Source organism: Aythya marila, assembly GCF_965140915.1.
Source record: "Aythya marila genome assembly, chromosome: Z".
In the NCBI taxonomy this organism is placed as follows: domain Eukaryota; kingdom Metazoa; phylum Chordata; class Aves; order Anseriformes; family Anatidae; genus Aythya; species Aythya marila.
The window spans coordinates 51,418,197-51,438,605 of NC_139080.1; the positions used below are offsets into that span (position 1 = coordinate 51,418,197).

At 40.7% G+C, this 20,409-nt stretch overlaps 1 protein-coding gene across 1 annotated transcript in view; it reads right to left on the bottom strand.

Moving 5' to 3' along the window:
- Positions 1 to 19,669, bottom strand: part of MEGF10 (multiple EGF like domains 10) — a 106,246-nt gene extending 86,577 nt beyond the window's left edge. Inside the window, exons 1-2 of the mRNA XM_082783509.1 lie at positions 19,584 to 19,669; positions 8,125 to 8,226 (exon numbers count right to left, since the gene is read on the bottom strand). The gene's annotated coding sequence lies outside the window, so the exon portion shown is untranslated. The remainder of the gene's footprint in view (positions 1 to 8,124; positions 8,227 to 19,583) is intronic.
- Positions 19,670 to 20,409: the final 740 nt, after the last annotated feature.

Below are 20,409 nucleotides of genomic sequence, written 5' to 3' on the forward strand. Positions count from 1 at the left end.
GGCGTTTCCCTAGGATCTTCAGGCCTCCTGAAAAATAAGACTCTCTTTGGCTCACCAGACTCACTTACTGCCATGCAACACGCTGACTGCACAGTGAGAACTTCCACAGGCGTTAAGGTGCCAGGGATGATACATCCATTCATCAGTCCCCTTCTCCTCCCTCAGATCAGTATTAAAAGGAAAAGTAAAGAAAGTTCAGTGGAAATCAAGTTTGCATGGGGCAAGGAGGCATGGTAAAGAACAAATGCCAGCATGCCAGATCCTTTGCAGATGGACTCATTATTATTCCTCTGGGGCAGGCTGCCAAACATCACAAGCATGGGGTCATTTCACTGTAGCTGTCATTGTGCTCAGAGCACTGTTCGCATTAAAAGTTGTGTTGTTTTTTTTTCCTTCTCTTTTTCTGGGAAGATAACAAGTACAGGTCTTTAACATGCAAGCTTGTGATCATTAAGGTTAGTCATAGCACATGGAACTGTGTGAATGGCACATTGAACATGTTTAAAGATAATTCACACAGGAAGCTGAAAGGATGAATTGTTAACAAATAAATCTTTTGGCTAAATGTGCTGTCCACCTATTTTCTACTCAGATGAAAAGTTACCAAATAAAGACCGTTAAAGCTGTCTAGAATCCAAGCCAAAGTATCTGAAAAGCACACTTTCAGAAGATGAAATGTCAGCTAGAGCATAAATCCTGATATAACTTCTTTTAAACAAGAAACATGAAGTGAACCATATAAAACTATGTCAAGTAAGAGTACTTACTATCTTAGTATCTATTTCTGCTCTGGGTATCCCTGGAGAATGACTTATTTAGTTCTCATACAAAAAGTAAACAAAACAAAACCAAACAAAAAAAGAAGGAAATTCCTCAATATGTTTAATGTTCCTTCATCCCAAGCCAAATAATGTAACAAGAGTAACTGATGGACAGAGAAGCTACATGTGAAATGAGGAAGTACAAACAAATGGAAATTAGTTCTGGGAAGAATTTATAATTAGCCAGTTTTGTAAACACAGATCACTGAAAATCTTAACAGGTTGTGTCTGTACGTTGATGTACATTGCCTCAGGGTCACTGCAACCTGCAGCTTTCACCAGTGGAGAACCTTGGTCTCTCTCTTCCACACAAAGTGAAGTGCATACAGGAGCCTGTCTTGCCTGATCTTTCTCTCAGGTTTTGTGTAGCTGTTCAGAGGTTACCATTTCCAAGCAGACCACCTGAACACAAGCAAGCTGCTACACCTGTTTGTTGCCTCCAGCCAGACCTTTGAGGTCCTCCTCCTCTCCTTCCAGCCCCTCTCACAGCATCTGAAGGCCCCATGTCTGGCCAGCTGCTCCTGGGGAAGCCACCAACCACCTTTTGGAAGAAAGCAGTGGCAGGACATAGGAACATGCAGGAGCTGGGATTTGGCTGGTGCTCTCCCCCGGCTGGGACGATGCCACCAGTGCAGGGGGCTGCAGTGATAGGGGGGCAGGCACCAGGCGTGAGTCTGCAGGGCTGGCAGGCACGGGACTGTTCAGAGATGCACCAGCAGCTTTCAGTCCGTACACAGATGGCACCCATCAGCCCTGGGCATCCTTCCCAATGTGGCTGTTGACAGATAACAGAAAGCAAATAACATACATTTTAAGAAAGGCTATACACTACAGGAGTTGATCTAAAAGCTATATCCAAACAGACAGACTTTTCCCCTCCCTTTTTCCTTTTTAATCGAATAATGCACTCCTTCCTGGACTATCAGTCTGTATATTAATCCCAGTGCTGTTTCAATAGTACAGGTGAAGGCTGAAGCACTAAGGTCTAATATCCAGATTATCCAGATGCATTTGTTTAGGACTAATTATTTCTAAATTTAGATCACTGAATTTTTAGCATAGTCCCTTTACCAGATAACATGACCACATGACCAGACATCTTTTTTTTTTTTTTTTTTTTTTTTTTTTTTTTTTTTTTTTTTTCCCCCCTAAGGATATTGAATTCATGGATGCAACTGTGAAAACTTTGTGGTTGCTGACAAGTTGCCTGGCACAATCCTGTGGTCGCCTTAATACACCAATTCCCTGGTTCCACTTATGCGGAAATTTTAATTCATGGTTTTACCCTCTCTTGACTGTAGCTTTTGTGAACTTTCTTTTCCTTTTATCTCAAGTACCAGCCTTCCAGACATTGTATCCAATTTTTTGCCAGTGCATAAAGGAGCACAACCACAAGACTTTGAGCTTCCTATGCATTTTAGGATCCATTTCAAATGTGTTCATCTTCATGTAACAGTCTTTTGCTTTCTTGTTTCAGCTCTCTTCAAAGACCTCCTCTGTTGTTTGTTTTTTTTTTCCTTCCCCCATTACATACACATTCTCTTTTTCCACATACATTGCCCTCCTACATTAGATTCTTCTCCTTTCCTGACATAGCCTCTGTTATCACTGACAAAAATCTTCAGTCTGCACTTCCCCACACTTGCAACAGCCTTTCACTGGCATTTTCACTGAAATATTTCATAATGTTTCATTATGAACAACACAGGTATAAACATCCTCATTTGTTTATATTTCTACTTGCTAACAACTAGCTGTAATTTGTGAATAAATTTGTTGGTAATACTGTGTCAGTACACTTATATTTTTAAATCATCCAAGGAAATGTCATTTACATATGACACTTTAGCAAACAAAATTGTTATTTCAGTTAACTCATGTTTTCGTGATTTAGACTGAGCATTTCATTTCTGGAAATTCTTATCGCATAACTTTGTTACAGTCTTCAAGTTTCAAAGGAAAAAAAATAATTCTGATGCCAACTCATTTTAACAGTCTATGTAGCTTCTCAACATTTTAATGCAATACTCACCAACTTTTGTTTTTAATCTCCAGCAATCTATTTCAAAACATATATGACCTGAACAAGAGTCCCCTCCCCACAACAAAGTAAACCCAAAACATTCTGATAAAAGAACAAGGAACTTTGTGAAAATAACTTCCTTCACATTTCATTCATTCATTTCTTTCACATTTTGGCTTTTAAAAAAGTTAGAATGGATACTACAATGGGAAAGTACTCCTCCATTCTTTCCTCAAAGGGGAAAATGGAAGACCATAATGCAAGACCAAATGAGCCTGAATAATTCTATTTAGCAAGCCCACAGTTAAAGGAGTAAACCCTACTCCCTTAAAGTCAAAGGCAATTCTTCCCTGAACAGCTTTCAGTGAGCCTAGGAGATAACCTACAGAGTGAACAACATGTTGAGACCATGGTTACCACAGTGAAGTGGCTTAATAACAGTGGGAGCTCCTTTTAGTGCATCTTTTGGATTTGTTACTAACTGGAATAAATGGAACAAGATATAGACTAACATGCAAGATCAGGCCAACTTTCCCATCTTGTCATTTCACTTCTCACTTATTTTCCTTCACCACAGCTACTTAACTACATCTGAAGGCCCTAAGAGATGCTGCCAAGTGATCACATCATGTCCATTTATAGTGGTTCGTCACTCTACCTCATTGCCTCTGCCCCCAGGAGAGCATGGGCAAGACTTTGTTTTACTCTTAACTGTACGCCCTTCGTAAAGCTTATGAACATCTGCAGTTCTGAAAACAATGCCTGCATGTGTAAGCCTTCTCTCTAAATAATCCCTGACCTTTACTTTAGACTAACTTGTTTGATTTGTACTGCTCCTTGACATTACTGGGTAATGATCTGGATTGGTCATATTGCTCCATCTGTAGCCTGTAATATCTGCAGACATATAAATAACCAAGGGGTTAAGGAACAGCTGATCATTTAAGACACCTAAACCCAACATTTCATTATTTAAAAAAAAAAAAGAAAATAAAAATCAAACTTAAAAATATATTTATGATTGTGTAATTTTAGTACTTAGTGTTCCTATTTGTCAACAGAGAGGAAAAGATAGCCCTGGAGAGAAGTTCAGCTTGGCCTATGGGGTCTAGAGGTTTTCTCTCTTCCACGTTTGCATGCATGAACACCTGCACACATCCACACACACTGGTGCATATATATAGATGCAGGTAAATGCACACCGACACATACAGATTCACTGTACTACTTGCTAACTAGATGCAGCTGCAAGGCAAGGTGCTGTGCATTAGGGAATAAATACTACTTCTAAAGAAATAAAGCTGCTACCCAACACTAGTGACTGGTAGTAATAAAGCATGTTATTTCCAACAATAACAAAGTAAACAACTGTGCATTTTATGCATAAAAATATTTTGATAATATGAAAGTAATTTCATATCAAAGTTCCCAATCATGATTTGTATCATTTTCAGTTTTCTCTTACCTCAATTTTGAATACATTCCAAATTATTACATTCTTAAATTCATTTATTTTAATGATGAACCAGAATCTCCTTTAAAAAGAGTTCCTGGTTCATCATTAAAAGAAACTAATGAAGGCAATTGCCTTAGAAGCTCTAACAATCAAAAGAAGACCTTTCTGGTTTTAATTAATATTTCTTTCAAGATAAATTTTCCTATTAAAATATGTTAATTCACTTTGGTTCCAGGTTATCTGAAACCTTCCTAAAAATGATGTCTGCTGCTAATTCCAGCTGAAAGCAGTGTAATTTGAAGCTAGAAGAATCAAGACTGCATTTTTATTAACTTGAGCACAAGGTCTTAAATCCCTCAAATTGTTATCCTTTAGGACACATGTTGCATTCTTTAAATCTGTACCTCTTTGCAGTATGGGTTGTAAAAGGACAGCAGTAGCATGAGCACATATCAGTCATTACAAAAACGGCCTATTGATAGCATTGTCTGACAAAGCACCTTTAGTAACAAGGCACTCTATTCAGAGATCTAATTTTTGCAGACATTTGTATGCCAAACTCAAAGAATCTCTATGATGGTGGGTTTAATGAGGTACTTTGTCATTCTCTGTAATAAAAATTAAAAGACAGACAGAATTCTTCAGCTTAATTGCCACATCTGTTATTAGGCACTTCACTGTGATTGACTGGAGTGTATGTGTCAGAGACCATGCCAGAAAACAGGCAAACTTTGTAAGCAGAGTTATAACTTATAGCTCAACTGGTATTAACAGCATCTCTGTTACAACTTCTGCTGCTACTCAGTTAAAGTTACAGGAACATTGGCCTTGATTCAGACATTCATCAGAAGAAAAAAAAAAAGAAAAAAAAAAGTGCTTTTTTTAAAGCATTTGCAACATTCAGAAGGAAATGCAATGGCCATTTGAATGTGTGAATGTGTCATCTCTCATTAATTAATGAGCAATATAAGCAATCCGTAGAACCAACCAGGACAAAATTTAACATTGAGTAGTACAACTGCTGTTTTAGTTTGATAGCAGATGAGCAACCAGCTGAGAGGACAGTGAAAAACAGCACAGAATTTGCAGAGGGATTGCACAGTCACAGTCAGGGAGCTTCTAGAAAGAAAAAAAAAAAAAAAAACAAACAAACATGGACACTCTCCTCTGATTGGTGTGGAAATTTGGGATGAAACCTGAATTAAGTCATGAAACTTCTTATTCCCTCTGAAATACAGAGCAGCCCAACAGCTCAAAGCTGCCAACATTTGCCAGGTCACTTGGCTGACTGCAGCAGTGATGCCCCAGGCATCTTAACTGGGCACTTCATGCAGGGGTAGCAAACCTAACTGCAGTTACACAGGTAGGGTAAAAGCCCATGTTAGTGGGAGCAATCAAAGCAGCTGCCCTGAGGAACTGCCTGATGCTAGGAGGAAGCACATCCCTCCTCCTGCCCATGGCAATATGCTGGATGATGCTGACAGCTGACTTCTTATAACTGAAGACTCAGTTTCATGGTAATGACACCTATGACAACTCCACACCTAGGCTGGTGTATGACCACTGTTACAGTGTTTTTACTACCAGCTGATACTCTTTTGTCTCTAAAATCCAAATGATTCACATCTACTAGTCCTGACATAGCAAAATGACTCAGCTTACTCAGGCATTCTCCCTCAACTAACTGCTCTTTTCCAATTTCACACAGCCTTTTTACTAAATGCACAGAAATGTATGTTGCTATTGTTACCAAGGAAGATGGACAGGCCAGCTGCTATATTGCTTAAAATTGCTTCTTTTCATCCAGTTCATCCAGTAAGGAGCAAGGGATTATTTGACCTTCCTTACTGATTTTCTGCTCTGTGCTAGCAAGTCAGAAGAAAGGTAGGAATGCGTAGAAGAGCAACAAAAACTCTACCAATATCCGTTGCATCCTCTCCTGAAAGGCACCAGGATGTCCTTATGTTGAAAGCCAAAAAAAACCGCTGTCTACCATGGGCTGGGACAAAAGACAGTCACTTCATCCAACCCAATCTATCAGCTGCCTCATGAACTAATCCATGAATAAACCTTTCTTCTCTTTGGAGGGCAGACTGGGACACTCCAATTCACTCCCTCCATGACAATAAGTGAACATTTTTTGGAAAGTCTTCCTCACTGGCTGAGATGAGCCAGGGCAGATGCTCTCTGCTACTGTCTGAAGGTCTTTGTTGTGCTCTCAGGAGTCCAAGGCTGCTCCAGACTACAAGGAGTTCCAGCAAGTTCCTGTGTAGTTCTCTACCTTGCAGGTCTTTTTCTTCTTATGTGCCTTTTGCAAATACCTGATCTCCCTTATTCTCTTTAATTTAGGCTTCACTTACTTAAGCAAAATTACTTTTAAGTGTATGTCATGAAATAATCTTGCATATTGTATTTTTATCAGCATAACTCCCTTCGAGTTCTACATTTTTTCCAACACTGTAAGGCTTTTTGTTCTCTAGGCTACTATCAAGAAACACACTGTGTATACAAAGTATTTAAACTTCTGTCTAGATGTTTTATTTAATTTCATAAAAGGCATCAACAGTAGAGCAGAAAATAGAACTTAGGTCTCCTAGTCCCTGTTTTCAGGCAACCCTAAGGACTCAATACCTCCAGTATATTATTTTGCCACATTGTGCATACCATGTCTGTAGCATCATTATTAGAACCTGAAAAGACAGGTTTGGGGCTACTGGGCATTCACAAATGAATCACTGCACAGAGAATCATGACTGAGACAATTTTTAACAGATTTGGTTTGTCTCAGAAGAGGCCAGTAATGTCCCCTTATCTATTCACTTTTGCATTTCTGTGTTTTTCCCAATGGTGTTCTTGTTGTAAACTGCAATGAAGAAAAACACACATACATGCCTAAGAGAAAACCTTCATGTACTGAAACTTTGGTATTTCCCTGGAGACAGGCAATACAGAAGAAAGCAGGGTAATTTTTGGAAGTGTGGTAAGAGACTCCCACAGGAGAGGAAAAGGAAGCTTCAAGTATGTCCTCGCATGCAGCCTCCACAGATGTTTCTGAATTCCACTAAACATATTTGGAGTGACTGCAGTGGATTTCTACTTCATTCCAACAGCTTCCTACCAAATAACAAGAAGCAGAAAGCTAGGAATTTTTTACATTTCTCATTGCCAGGAGAAAAGCATTTCCTCCCTGCATCCCAATACTACTTTAGCAAACCAAACCAAACCAAACAAAAATCTATTTTCTGAAGTTGATTCACTGTCAAAATAGAAATCAACTTGTAAAAGGGTGGGGTGTGCACAGAAAGCTTGACAGTTTTCAAAGACTGAAAAAAGAAAAAAAAAATCTGTATTTTAGTGGTGCAGACAAGGACTGCAAATTTGGACTTTTTTCCAAATCACTGCATCCTTGGAGGTTCACTTCACAACTTCTGGCTGTTGTTATTCGTACATAATGCAAATTGGCATAAACTAGCATTGAGCAAGAAAGAGTTGAGCACATCTTGAAAGTGCATTAAAGTTACAGAACAACAATACCATTTCAGAGATATGACCAAGTCTCCTGGCTCTCTGAAATAGGTTATGGAGATGGAAAAATCAACTGACAGCAGCAGGGATATTTACAGTGAGGAATTATATTCCTCGCTGTGCTTTTGTTTTGGTTTTCAACAGCTACTCACCCAACCTGCTTACTCAATAATTAAAATTTGATTATTTTGTGAATTCATGGTAGCTTGCCCAGAACTACTGAAATTCACTTCTGTTCAGTGCCATCTTCTGTCTTAAAGTGGTGATGCCCCGTTGTATACCTGCACAGCAATACTTACAACACCTAGCTCTGCATCCAAAGTGACTCTGAAGCACACAGGGCACTAATGATGTTATGCGTCCTCAGCAGAGTCCATCCCAGAGTTGGCAATGCAGCTCTTCTATAAAAGAAAAAAATAATAATCTGGTAAAAGAGATAAATTGTTCTGGGTGTGGACGCAGAGCTGGGATTTCTGAATGCTCACATGCCTGATAGCACGTTACCCAGGTAAAGTGTGAAGGTGCTGCATTCATACTCCTCACCTCATCTACTGATTTCACTTGAGCTTTAACTGGTTTACTCGATGCCAGTGGGAACACCAGGCCATCGGCCTCTGTTCTCTTATGTCTTTTATTTTAGAAGAAATTAAAATAGGTAAAATTTAAAATACATATATTTGCAGACAGCATAAATCTTCATGACATGTACTCCTCAATTTAAAATACACACTTCAATCTCACTGGCAGATACCCGTCAGAAACAGTTGTTATTTACAATATCAGTCTGGGGAAAAAAAAAAAAAAAAAAAAAAAAAAAAAAAAAAAAAAAAGATTAAAGGATCAAGTTACTCTTCACTTCTAAACAAGCCTGGCCACAGCTGTACACCAGCTTCTGAGCAACTGCTCTGCAAGCACACAACAGGGCTTCTGTCCTCCCGCAGGGTTTGCTCGGGTCACCCACCCGCATGTGGCGCAGGCCTGGGTAGCACCATGGTGGGGCAGGCCAGGCTGTGAGGCGCAGGGGCCACGGAGCCCTCGATGCTGGGGTATAGTGCCCAGACGACCTCCATGCCGCCCATGGCAGGGGATGCGTGGGCACAGGGGACTGAATCAATTTTTCTCGGATTTTTCTCAATTGCAGAGGCAATCAGGGAGGGCTGACAGTTCACAACAAGGCCCCACAGGCCAGGCATGACTGATAGGTACAGCGCCCATGCAGGCCACCAGTGCCCAGCTCTGTGGAGAAGATCAGCATGCTCCAGAGGGGGTGGGTTTTGGCTTCCAGTTCTTCTGCTTGTAAACAAGACTCTGAGAAACTGCAGTTTTCAATATTTTTTTTTTTTTTTTTACACTATGCCAGGAAGGCAACCCCAGGTACAAAGCAGTGGCAGCACCAGACTGGCCAAGGGCTTTGCTATGTCAGGAGAATAAACTATTTTTCAATTGGCACGTAAAACAATCATTTGGTTAACCAGAACCTGCTATGACAATGATAATAACTAAGTACATTATAATAATTATTATAATGTGTGTTACTTGGTCATCTCTAAAGAAACTGATAATGCACTCTTATCTACTTTTTTATTTCTTTATTTTTCCCTTTGTCATTTTTTATTTTTCTATATTGGTATTATTGTTGTAAACCATGATGAAAAAAAAGCACACATATATCAGAGGGCTGGCGCACCTCTCCTACAAAGACAGGCTGAGAAAGCTGGGATTGCTCAGCGTGGAGAAGAGAGTGACTCTGGGGTGACCTCATTGCTGCCTTTCAATACTTAAAAGGGTCTTATAAAAGAGGTGGAGAGCAACTTTTTTTCTCAGGCAGACAATGACAGGACAAGGAGAAAAAGGTTTTAGACTAAAAGAGGGAGATTTAGATTAGATGTTAGGAGGAAATTCTTCACTCAGAGTGTGGTGAGGCACTTGAAGAGGTTGCCCAGAGAAGCTGCGGATGCCTTATCCCTGGAAGTGTTCAAAGTGAGGTTGGATGGGACCCTGGGCACCCTGGTCTAGTGGGTGGCACAAGAGAACATGCCAGGGAATTGGAATTAGGTGAGCTTTAAGGTCCCTTCCAGCTCAAGCTGTTTGATGATTCTACGATATATGCCTAAGAGAAAACTTTGATGTACTAAAACTTTGGTTTATTTATATATTTTACATATTAGTATTTATTAAGAAAAAAACATATATATAATAAAAGTATAATAATAGTCACCAAGCATAGTATTTTGCATACTTTCAATGCATCAGAAAATTCCAAAAGATTGGGGGAATCTGACAGCATCAGGCAGGACTGTGGGATCTTATGTCATGAAAGACAGTGACACCAAACTGTATGAAATAAGCGAGAAACATACAGTGCCATCTCAGCATTATGCCCTACCTCTAATTTTTAAAATACATACTCAAATGTCCTGCTTTTGTGGCCTCAGAAACAAACACAGTACAGACAGATGTGATCTTAACAGAAAAACATACTTTGGACATGAGTTCATTTGTACAAATCCAAATGTTGGTATTTGAAAACAATTTCCTCTCACTGAGAATAATGGCCACATGAGAAAATGGATTTCAAATTTGAAGAGTCTTCTTGCTTTGCTGTTTTTAGGAACAGGACAATTTCCTGTTTCATATGATGTGCACTTTAAAGACATTAGAAATGACATTATAATTGAAGAGATTCTTATGCACACAAAAAAAAAAAAAAAAAAAAGAAAAAAAAAGAAAAATTATATGGATAATTAAAATCCACTGCAGTAAAAAGGCTGTGCTGTGGCCTACAAACATCCTTTAGTGGCAGCACATACAGAGGTCACAAGCATCATTTCCATGGCACTTGCAGGAGAAAAGGGAAACCCAGCTCCTACACAGGCTGTCATCCTCCTAACACAGTTTAAAAATATGGAGAAGTACCAAATCCTTTTCTTGAGTACTGTTTGGGGAGAAAAAACACACACCTCCTTTCCTCCCGCCACCAAAAACAAACAAACAAAACAAAACAAAAACAAACAAATGAAAAACCAAACAGCCTATTAGCCTATTTAGCCCTGCTTTACTATTGGGAAGCCTTTATTCATCTGACTCACTAACCATTCATCCCAGCAGGTTTCTTTATCAATGGGATGAATTTCTTGGATGCCAGCTAGGCTGTATCACAGAATCATAAAATCATTTAGGTTGGAAAAGATCTCTAATATATCTGGTCCAATTTTTAAGCTGGCACTGGCAAGTTCACTATTTAACCATGTCCTTAAGCACTATATTTATATGTTTTTTAAAGACCTTCAGGGATGGTGACTCAACTTCTTCCCTAGGCAGCCTGTTCCAATACTTCACAACCCGTTCAGTGAAGTATTTTAATAATATCCAACCTAAACCTCCCCTGGTGCAACTTGAAGCTATTTCCTCTTGTCTTATCACCCACCTGGTGCTTGGAAGATGAGATCAATCCCCGCCTAACTATAGCCTCCTTTAAAGTAATTGTATCCTCACTATATATTTTTTTCTATTACAAAAACTTACTAAAATACATAACTTAAGTATCAAAGAAGCTGGTCAGGAGTCTAACTATGCTCGTCTTGATCCCCAAAACCAACACCTCCTGGTATTTTCCCAACAAAACTCTTCAGTGTCCTTCATGTGTACTAAAGGCACAAGAAAGAAGCAACAAGCACCAAAAAAATGTCCAGGGGTCAGGTCAAAATTAGATGGGATTTTTATTGACATACAAAATTCAGATAAAGTCATTAAGGTCTCCACTTTTGACCTTCAACCACACGCAACTTGTCATTAAAAATAATCTGTGCTGAGTACATATACAGCCTGCAAGAACACCTGACAGTGATGTTTTTGGTGTGTGGGAAGTGAGGGTGGCAAAAGACTGGATGAAGCAGGGCAGAGCTCAGACCTTTGTTGGTGCAAGTGCAAGAAACAAAAATCAGCTCTCCAGGCACTTATTAACATACAGATATCAATATACCATGCTTTTTGATTTATAATTTGTACCCCAAACACAAAATACAGCCTAACACTCTCCAGCTTACTTCTGCTGACACAGAACTCTTAATACAAGCATAAGTAATTTTGGTGAGAGCCTCTCCCAAAAGTATAGACAAAAACCCTCCACTAAAAAGCCTTATGACAGAGGACTGAATAAATAGGAAGATGAATTATTTAATACAACTCCGTTAGTAGTTACAAAAAAAAAAAAAAAAAAAAAAAAACTTTCTCTTTCTCTGAGCACTTCAAAAGCTTTTCTAATGTAAAATATTCACTAGAAAAGTGTAAACAGAGTAAGAATTATGTGTCAGTGTAAAAGAAACACAACCACAGAATACAGAAATATTTTTTTATTCTGAATTCTATATTCAAAATTATAATAGTCACAAATGAAAAACACATATTTGAACTTTTCAGGAAATTAAAGGTACTGACCTCATAGCGCTCTGTTTTTATACTAGTACTAATATACCAACAAATAGGCAAAGACCACTGTAAATCACATTTCCCTTTAGCTGAGGGCTTAGGGGCAAGTTGAATAGTCTTCCATCAGAATTCAAACAAAAAAGGTAATGCATGGCAGTATGTGAGGAATGAGGCCAAGGCACCTCTGCCAGGCATGATCCCCAGCAGATCTGGCCAGCATTGGGTGCAACTGCATGTGTGCTGGAGAAGACAATCCAGCCCTCAGGGCTGCAAAGGCAAAACAGTTGGTATTATACAAATACATTTCTAATTGAAGAGCTTTCCACTCCAGCTGCTGTATCCTATTTTTTAAGTACATTTACAATGGCTGATGCAAGTATGCTGCCTCTGGGGCCAAGATTGCTGCAGTTCACAAGTTATTAAAGACATTTCTTCATATATCAACTTGAACCCTTTCAAGAGGGATTTTAAGTCACCAAAGAACTGCTTCCCACAAACACACATGACCATTATTTGTGTATAAGTTCTAGTAACCATAACATGTATGTGTTGACAGACCAGTGTGGTTCTAAGTTTTGTAAACACTCTAGGGGAAATTATAACTCAATTATGCATGCTTAAAAGTGCACTGTATAGAAGCACAGGGCAAAAGGAACTGAAAGATCTGCATGGTCTCTTGACATACTCTTTCTGATTTCCACCATGTCTGTTCTCAGTTCTACATTACATTTTTATTTATTTATTTATTGCTGATTTCTGACAGCAACTTCCAAAAACAATACACAAACCAGTTATGTTATTTTGTAGTACCGTTTAACTAGACCTTGGCACACCTACGTGTGTACACATGGACACATACATGTCTTTTCCTTCTTTTTAACATGCAACTGCTTCTAGCATATTCACATTCTCAGGGCTACCAAGCTTAGTTTGACTATTGGCTTTCGGAGGATCTGATGCCAGCCAGCCATGCATAATGGCCTCTTTGTCTGGCTGTCACATGAACAGTGTTGTGTTACAATTATTGTCACTCCAGGCTTAAACTGCAAGGCATGCTTTCACACAAAACGTTCACTTTGGGGGCTCTTTTTGGCAGAACCCTGTGATGAAGACTCTTTCGCTCCTGCAGTTAATCAGTTTAGCAATTCTGAAACTTTAAACATAAGGATTCAAAAGCTGTCATCCAAATCAACTGATTCCAAAACTTCTCTATGTAAAGAAAGGGGCAAGTAATGTAAAATAACTATCAGCTAAATCATTATGCATGAATCAAAATCAAACTCAAGAGCTTAATACAAAAAACAGACAGCTATGGTACAAAAGGTCTGAATAAGGCCAACACTGAGTGAAAACAGAAAAAAATTCAATCTAGTTCACCTTTGCAGTATGTGATGTAACCAGTATACCACCATGTTAGTGGGATCCCCCTGAAATCCGGCTTAGGAGAAGACAAGCACCGCATCACAGCTGCGAATTCCTCTGCTTTGTTCCACCAGCTAACAACCTCATTGTTCCTGTCTGGGTCTATAATGCAAGGCAGATGCACCCTGCAGCCGTGATCTTTAGATATGAATTATGACCACGTCTTAACTGCATGTCACAACGAGACTGCAGCATATGGCTTCCTCGAGCACACGCTGGTTCCTCATGTGAAGCCCCCACACATGGTCTGAGCTGAAGCTGGGGAGCTCTGGGAGAGCTCCCAAAACCTGGGATAGCACTGCGGCAGAGCTGTGGTGTGACTGCCGAGCTCAGTCAGTGGACAGCATCACCAGACACACTGCAGACTATGGCTGAAGATCTCATCATGGCTTTACATCATGGCTCTTTTGGTAGTCAAGTATTTTGTTCCAAATAACAGCCTGAGACAGCTTTGACTTGAAATTTTCCCTTTCTCCACCTTGAATATTTTTCTCTTGTACCTTAGAAAAATGCTTGCAAGATAAAATTTATATCAAAATATTTCTACAAGATAAATATGAGTAACTTAGCAGGTGAAAATATTATTACTTGTTATGTTAATCCTTTAAATTTACTGAGCACCCAATCAGACTCTGTTACAAAAAATGTCCTGAAAAGTAGATAAACAAGATTTTAGTGTAAGAGAAACTTCAAAAGATGCTGTGCACATGCTGAACTCATTGAGACTCTAAACAGATGTCTTTGTTTTCATTAATACAAAGTCTTCTCACAAGGCTAAGACTGAAATATGTTAAGAACTACATCCTCATGTCTTCACCGTCTCTTTGAAACATTTTGCACTGCATATATTTGTCTCATACTGTTGCTTATGGGATATAGTACTACTCACTTTGAAGAGGGCTTATAGGATCTAACCCTGAAGGAGTGTAGCAAAACTTACAGCATAGTGCTTGCAATGTTTGCAAAACTTTAAAAAACAATGGCTTCTTTCCAAAAGACATGGGAGTGTGCATAAAACAACAAACTACCAGCTTGTTTATTTGTTTCCTGCCCAGTTCATTTTTCTTTCCTTTATAGTCCCTTAAAGCAACATAACTGCTGCTAAACCCAGGTTTCATATTCTATCCTACTACTGCTCACAGATGTGTCAGTCACCCTAAGCACACATTATTGCTCTCTTGTTCATGTTTCTTTCTTTAGGTTCATCAACCAGCCCTCCATGCTCTCAGCATCCTCTGCTATTGTTTCAAGCATTCCTTCCTGGACCAGCACTGCCCCTGAAAGACACCACCAGGACAGGTCAGGATCCCCCATCTTCATGTCTGGACACCTTCACTGACACCACAAAGCCCTGCTGGTTTTCTCTAGACCAGGCTGACAACTCTGCCTTCTGCATCTCCATAAGCTCATGACTCCTCTGAGCCAACACACAGTCTCAAGCTATTTCACTTACTGCCTCTTGGGACATCAAATGAAATTCTTTACCACTAAAGCTGGAGTGCTCTCCTCTCTTCTGAAAACCTTCTCGGTATCTGTGGGACACCATCCTTTTAGCCATTCAGGCCAGTATCTGATGAATCATCTTTGATATAGTTCTCTCTCTAAATATTCCTATGTTTTGAATTCAATTTTCCTGGATGTTTCCTGCAAATGTCCAAATTATAACTTTCTATCCACACACAAAGCTCTTGTGCAGTCTGACACCTTTCTGACCATTGCAGCCTTTTTTTTTTTTTTTTTTGTGAATTGGAAATCTGATCAATACTTTTTCATATACCTTCAGAAGACTGCTACAAAGAATATTTCCCCATTTCTATGTGACAACATGTCAGCTATTTCACTGAAACACTTCCTGAATTGCTTCCTGTTTTCATAACTCGTGCCTTTCATGGCCTCTTCCCATACCCATCATTTCTTGTATCCAACAAGATGCTGACCCCTTTTTTGGAAGGGCCATGGCACCAGCCCTCACTGGCAATATACTAGTTCTGCAGGGAAACAGTTTTGTGCCATCTTCTGTTTAAAGACACCCACTTAGGAGGAACTGTTAGTACCTGAAAAAACTTACATTAACCTCTTCAAATATTTTCATGATTTTTCTAGACAATACTATGACTGTGGCTTGACAGCTGTTTTTATGATTTCATTGTCCTTCTTTTTTTTTTTTTTTTCCTATTGTCTTTTGTCTTAGATTTTAGACTATAAAAGGCAAGATCATTTTTGGTTTTGTTTTTGTGCTGTTATACAGCTCCTGTTACTAGAGCTGCACAACCTACAGCTGTTAGCAGTGCTAGTATTTCTACTTTAAATATAAGATACTTTTATAGTAAGTCTTTGTATTCCAGTAACTTTGCAAATGTTAACTTGCATCTCTTCAACAAAAATAATTTGGTAGCAGTGTTAGGAGCAGTGTTCTTTTACAGCCGCAGGAAAAAAAAAATCAACATCTTTTCTGAGGTCACACAGCAAGTCAATGTCAAAGTTAAAGTTATGCTTTCTGATTACCAATCTATATTCTTTCATTGTCTTGCATATTGAAAAGACTCAGAATTAGTGCCTCATTGCTGACTGTGGGCTAATTTCTCTGACAATCAGATACAAAACACAGATAAAACACTAAGAGCTGGCTGTCTACATTTTAGTATAAACCTAATGTGTACATCCAAAGGAATGAACCACAAATCCTTACACAAGCAAAACATCAATTAAAATCCAGACAGTTTGAATGGGTTAATTAACAAGAATGCTGACACAATCAATAAAGCTATTTTAGTAAAGCCAATCCTTGCCCAGAATTCTCCTCCTACTTTTCTGACAGATGGCTTTAAATCATACATTACTCTTTTCATAAGAAAAACATTTGGAATATCCAGAAACAGAATCTAATCATAGATATCATTGCATTATTTTTTCATCTAAGTTCATGATATATTGATTCTAGTGCATGTTTCAAATCTTTGAAGGGAAATATGAGTACCAATTACTCTGAAACCAATCTCTTAATATTAAAAATCAGAACCAAATTGTATTGCTGACAGCCAGTTGGTAACATAACTACCATATAGTGAAATCTAGTGCCACTGGCATCGTTCATCAAGCAAGACACCACCTAACGGGAATATGGGTGTAAGAACCTTGACTGTAATTCCACTGCTCTATTCCACCCCACACCTAAGAAAAGGTTCACTGTGGATTTTTATTGCTGTATTCTGTGTTCTTTAAAAAAACAAACTATATCACATCCATGTTGCAGCATTCTCCACAGAAGAATTAACCTACTCTAATTATGACTAAAATTGTATCACATGTGAAGAGAATCTTTTTTTTTTTTTTTTTTTTTTTCCCCCTCAAAAGCCACTTACTTTCCCTAATGAGAAGAAGTGAAAGTGCCTAGACAACAAAAAGGTATGTAGAGACATGGTGCAAAACTCCTGCCAAGTAATCTGAATATAAATTTAAGGGACACTTACCAGCTGCAGTCAAAAGCCCACTCCAAACTCTGTTAGATGTTAATCAAACTTAAGTATGTTAATGCGTGGTTCCTGTGCTCTTTGCACAGCTGAGCTAACTGCTTTTGCTAAAGTGCCTTTGCTTCCCTGGGTCTACACCCCCATTTAGTAGAACATCCTTTTGTGGAAAACATTGTTATGAAAGCCACCAATGGACCACTCACAAGGCCAAAACTGTCACCCCTGGGCTCCTTCCTCCTCCACCTTCTGCCTTCCCTGGATACCTGCCACACAAGTCCAGGCTTCTAATCGTGTTTGAAGTGTAGGCATTAGCTATGTGTATTTCAGCTACAGCAGCTAAACAGTCATGGTATACAAAGGGGGTGAAAAATCACATAACAGAGGCAAAGGCAGCACAGTTTGTGTCTACTGGTGCTGCCTATGGAGGGTTGAAACACGTACAGTGTCCTGCCCCTGGAGAACAGTGCAAGTATGATTGGCAATTTACAGGAAAATTAAATAGACACAGCCAACTCACTTCCCATAGGTCACTGAGCAGCCAGCAGTTGTGATTTTTTTTTTTTTTTTTTTTTTTTTCCAAAACGTGGATTTGCACCAGTGAGGAAGAAATAGAAAATTCACTGCCAGTCCTGGGAGCTGCTCAGCTTCCACCAGAGATTCCTTTAAATCTATAACACTAACAAATTCAGCATCCAAAGAACTCAAATGCAAAGTCGTACTGTCTCCAAAGCATTATTAACAATCAGTGTTAGTATGATGCAACTGATCTACCTCTTGTGGGAGTGATCTGCATTTAAATTTGATTGTATGACAACGGCACATGGTGATTGCAGTTGCCTTTGTAAGAAGTGAAATACTACATTTTACTAGATTAGGTCTGATGTTCTGAAGCTGTGCAGCCACATGAGTTGTATGAACAACTAGGAACTTGTATCTAAATTACACTGTTTGTCCAGCCTATTGAAAAATCCAGACCACACCTGCTCATCTAGCATTTCTGACTCAAGATCAGGGAATCACAGAATATCCTGAGCTGGAAGGGACCTGTAAGGGTCCTCAACTCCAGGTCCTGTGGCAATGGAGATGGAAGACAAAAACAGGCTTCCTAACACCATTTTACTTGGAGGTCCACAGAGTAGCAACTGATAATTTGCCCACCCATTCAGTTTTTTCCTAAATTCTTTCTCTGGAGTTGCATACTCCCTCCTCCCCACACACACACTCACACACTTCAAGAAGAACACACATGACTAATTATGTCTGCTTTCCTCCCATTATTGTGTTATTGGGCACAAATGCCATTTAGGGGTGTTGACAGGGAAACTGATGCCTGAAGCCAGCTTTCAGTTTCAGTCTCACGACAGACACGCGGGTCAGTCAAAGCATCTAAGAATTTTCCACACGGGTCTGTAGTTTATCTTCTTGGGAAAGAAATGTCACTCTCCAGACTATTTTTTTTTTTTTTTTTCCCAAGCTGGTGGGTAAAATCATTTTTTCCTACATATAGTCATTATATTAATCTGCTGCTGCCAAATCTCAGTTACAAACCTGAGAAAGTACAACATCAGACACCTTCAGTACTGATGGCATATTCCAAGTTGAGGTTTTAAACTCTGTCTAATCAGAAGTTGGGTACCCAAGCAAAACTTCAGGGTTCATTTAGGGATACTGAAATTGCACATCTGCTTTGACTACATGAAAACGCTCAGAGATTGGCAGCAACACTTAAGTAATCCATAAGATTACAAATAAAACGACATTCCCAGCTCATTCTAGGAAAAGCAGCTATTTTGGGGTGTTTCGTTTTCCCTAACTGATTTGTACCTACATTTCCAATTTGAGCCTCCTTCTTGGCTGAAACAAAAAATAGGAAATATTTACACTTCTATGACTGCAGCCAAAACAAAATATGTACGGGATGCCACACAAGTGCGAATTTTTCTAGGCAGCCTGTGCAGGAAGACGTCTGCTGGAACGAAGTCAAGCTATTAGGCAGATGTGCATTTCCATGTGCAGGTCATGCTTATTTACATACGCACACAAACATCCCTCTCCCTCACTGTACGCCCTACTTTCAGTCTCTGTTCAGGACTGCTGAAAGCTTTCCACGACAGCGATGGTGACCTTTGAAAAACAAAATAAAACCGCTCAAACCAGCGCGCCCGAAGCCGGCGGAGGGGGTGAGCTTCTAGCTGCCTCCTACCCCGCAGCGTGGGCTCGGGGGGCAGCAGCGACACCCCCAGACCCGCAGCCCCGCCAACGAGAGCCGGACCCCCCAAAAAAATCAGCGACGCGGAGCGGGATGCGCGCGGGGCTGCTGCCAGCTGCCCCGCAAGGACGGGGGGACACCGGTGGTCACCGCAGGATCCCTCAGGACCCCTCAGCCCCCCTCCACACCCCTCCGCACCCCTCCGTCCCGCAGACCCCCCCGTGCCCACCTGCCCCGTCCGACCGGGCTCTGGCTGCCGCCGCCGGGTCCCCGCCGCCGCTGCGCCGGGCGAGGGGCGGTCGGTGTGAGCAGCGGGGCCGGCGGGGCGCTGCCCCTCCTTCCCTCCCTCCTCTCCCTCCCTTCTCTTTCTCCCTCCCTCCTCTCCTTCCCTCCGCCCGCCCCAAACGCCGGCCCGGCCCGGCCCGCCCCCCCCCCAGCCCCACCGCCCCGGCGGAAAGACGGACGGACGGACAGAGGGACAGGCGAGCACTCAGCCGCTGCAGGGCTGCACCACCTCCCCAAATAATCCCCGTGCAGTCCCTTTCGTGCGGCGTGAAAATTACCCGGGGAGGCTGTTTGGTAAAAGCTGGGTGTATTTTAGTGCTCGAGGGGCGAAGCCCTGCCCGGACAGACAGACGTCCCGTGCCCCCCGCCTCGGCACCGCTCGGGTGGGGAAGGACATCACGGCTTTTCCGCTGCCGTGTGCCCGCGCGAAATTAAGTGGGGAGAGGATTTGGGTTGTTTCCCACACGTTTCAGGCGAATCGGACGTGGGAGGAAAATATTTCGCCAAGCTAAGCAAGCACTGCCTCGCAGAAGAGCCCCAGAAGGACGGACAAACGCAATCCTATCCCCTAAAACTCCTCTTAGCACACCTTCTGCAGCGTTGGTTGATACGCTTTAAATATAAAAAAGCAACCATAAATACCCGGGATAGTATGTAATCTGCCAAATTGGCTGTTGCAAGGAGAAGCCCTTTGCTCAGGGCAAACTGAGCGCTGTTTCTTCCCGGGGATGGAGGTCCGGGCTCTGCTGTTCCCGCACGGGGAAGCTGTG